This window comes from Neodiprion virginianus, chromosome 4 (assembly GCF_021901495.1).
Source record: "Neodiprion virginianus isolate iyNeoVirg1 chromosome 4, iyNeoVirg1.1, whole genome shotgun sequence".
In the NCBI taxonomy this organism is placed as follows: Eukaryota; Metazoa; Arthropoda; class Insecta; order Hymenoptera; family Diprionidae; genus Neodiprion; species Neodiprion virginianus.
The window spans coordinates 12488140-12491588 of NC_060880.1; positions in this window are offsets into that span (position 1 = coordinate 12488140).

Genomic DNA, 3449 nt, shown 5'->3' on the forward strand with positions numbered 1-3449 from the left:
TGAATCTCCAATTAGTAGAACGAGAGTAAATAATGAGGCTGGTTTTTCCGAGTCTTTGACTCAGGTTTGGCCTCAATGTTCTCATTTTAATCAATTAAATAATTCGAGACTTCCTGAGGTTGCTTCTCAGATTAACCAGAAACCTCTTTATCCTTTAAAACCGCCAATTTTTGACGGAAAAATTCCATGGGCAGATTATGAACGCCAGTTTAATACAATTGCTAAACATAATCAGTGGGACTCCGCCATGAGGGCCCACAGTCTTGCCTCCTGTCTTCGAACGCCGGCTTTGAATGTTTTAACGGCGTTGTCTGAGGAAGAAATCTCTCATTATGAAAAACTTAGTTCTGCATTAAAGTTGAGGTATGGAAATGACCACTTAACGAAACTGTACACGGCACAGTTACAGACAAGAAGACAAGGACGAGACGAAGACCTCGCGTCTCTTAGTCAGGACATTGAACGGCTTTCTCGTATAGCTTTGCCAGACCACGAACCGTCTCGAAATTTATTAGCAACGCAAGCTTTCTTAAATGCAATCAATGATCCGGAGATTAAAATGGCCGTTGGAACGTCGGGCCTCACTTCTCTGCGGGAGGCAACGGCCAAAGCCCTCGAGGTGGAGGCAATGAGAAAACAATATTTTGGCATGGACCGGTTTCGTCGGGTTGAGGTGTCCAAAAGCACCTCAGAAAGACGAGGTTTTGAACACTCGGAGGAGTCAAAGCCTCAAAATTACAGAAATAAAAATAATAACAAGTATTATAATCGTGTTAATCGTGGTTCTCTTCAGAATCAGAGTAACAAACACGAAATTAGAGGCGCAGTTATGACAGATCAAAATGTAGTAACGTGTTTATTTTGTCATAAAATAGGACATGATGCTAATCATTGCTTTTTACTTAAAAAGAATAGTAGAGAAATGATACAAAACTCGCATTCAGATTCCTATAATTGGCGAAGAAGAGATATAGAGGTTGGGGAAGAAAATCCTCAATCCTCAAACTAACTCTTCTTCTGAGGCTGGTTTGAGGAACTAGTTTCAGATGTTTTTATATAAAATTATCATTGGAGTTAACCTCTTTCTTTGAATTATTTTGGTTATGCGTGACAGGCATTCCCAACCTATTTTATTGCCTGTCAGGGAAATGAAGCTCGTCGAAGGTTAGGTAATTTTCGTGACTACAAATCTCATTTATTGATGAAAAATTTCGATCTTCTCATTCGCTCGTCTGAGCTCAGAGTAGATTTGATTGTTCATTTGCGAGTTTCCCCAGAAACTTCTTCCGTTCTCGTGAGGAGGAATCGAGCATTTCTTTAGAGCTACTCAGAACTATTCATGAGGTTCATGAGGATTGGCTAGTAAATCAAACCTTTTCTTCTTTATCGGCTGCCGTTTTGGTTGTAATTGTAGAAACTACAGCCGACCAAGTTTTTCTAAAACCGTTTTCTTCAGAATCGAGTTTTGTGTCGGATAGGCTTTGGTTTAAGGAATAATGTGAAAAGAGCCACGATTATTTTTCGAGGTCGATGAGCGATTGCTTGATTTTCACATTTTATTAACCTTAAGTGTCAGTTTTTGTGAGCACTTTTTCAGGTTATTTGACACAGCCTTTTCCTTCCAATCTTCCCCGATTCCTGAGGATGACTGGTGGTCTTATTTTGAAGAAGAACATGGAAATAATTCAGATAAGATCGTTTCTTTTCTTTTTGAATACATATTCAATTTATTTTATTCAAGTATTCTCCCAAATTCACTTAGTGAATTTGAATTGTTATACCATCACTCACGTTTGTCCTTCCAAAACTCTAGGGTGTGCTGTTTCTAAAGAAGACTAGGACCAGTCACCCATCTTTTTCCCTGTTTCCTGTGTGAATTTTCAAAAAGGAATCTGCCTTTATCCTGTTTGATCCCGGAATTTTCGGTTCCTGCCTCGATGATTCCACCTGAACCTGTTTCGTTCGGACAATCTTTCATGAAGATACATAACACTTAATAACACTTACCTTTATAAAACAAGGCACATAAATTTTTGAGATTATTTAACGCTCAACTATCTGCTCAAGGTTTTCTGTGGTTTACCTTGAGACTGTGGGCAAATGCCAGATAGTAAAAAAGGGAGTTCTTAAATTTTTAGAGCCACAGCTCCAACTCACCTTTGAGCACTGACTACTAGAATACTTTTATAATTGTTTTATCTTTCCCGAGTCGGGACGACTCTTTTCCTCGGGGGGGAGTAGTGTTACAAAGGGTGAAATCACCCCTTTGCCCCTCTTTAATGATCTAGTAGTTGGCATAGATAAAAGACGTTTATAAACCTCTTATGTCTTGAAAAAGAATAAGGTTGCTGCGCCAACCGATATTATTGTAAAAACAGTCTTGTTTCAGACTTTAAACAAGAAACACGTATATTGCATTGAAAGCATTTATCACGATATTTTTGTTCACGCCTTTGATTTGATAATAAGTAAACTCGCGGATCCATATTTTATTAACGTAACGCCTAAATCGTTACAATATGTACTAAATTATTTAATCAATAGGCAGGTGGGAAAGGATAAGGGAAAGATGGTGGCGTTCTTTGTGGACCTGAAAGCGGCTTTCGATTCAGTGAACAGGAAGGTGCTGTGGGAGACTATGGAAATGAGAGGGGTGAGGGAAGGGCTAAGGGTAAGGATAGAGGAAATTTACAAGGAAACAAAGCGTCGAGTGAGGAGCGGGGGAAAGGTAGGAGAGGCGTTCTGGACAGCGAGGGGGGTAAGGCAGGGATGTCCGCTCAGTCCGCATGTGTTCAACCTGCTGCTGGCGGACTTAGAAGAGGAAATGGGGAGAGGGAGGAGGGTTGGGGGGTGGAGTTAGCCGGCGGCAGGGTATGCACATTAGCTTATGCGGATGATATAGTATTACTAGCGGAAAGTGAAGAGGAAATGGAGGTAATGATTAGGAAGTTAGAAAGGTATATGGATAGGAAAAGGCTGACGGTAAATGTAGGGAAATCAAAGATTATAAGATTTAGGAAAGGAGGCGGTAGAAGGAAAAACATAGATTGGAGATGGAAAGGGAAAAGGATAGAGGAGGTGAAAGAGTTCAGCTATTTAGGGTATAGAGTAAAGTGCAATGGGGGACAGGAATCACAGGTGAAAGAGAGAGTACGGAAGGCAGGGGTAGTAATGAGGCAGGTATGGGGAATAGGAAAAAGAAGGTTTGGGAGGGATTGGGAAAAAAGGATTTGGCTATTTGACAGGCTAGTATGGACGGTAATAGAGTATGCATCGGAGATATGGGGGTGGAGGGAGTGGAGGGCGGTTGAGGCGGTACAGGATAGATTTTTGAGATGGACATTAGGAGTGGATGGGAGAACACCGGGATATCTAGTAAGGGAGGAACTGCAGAGGGAGAAGCTAAGGATTAGGGCAGGGAGAAGGGCATGGAATTTTGAAAGGAAGTT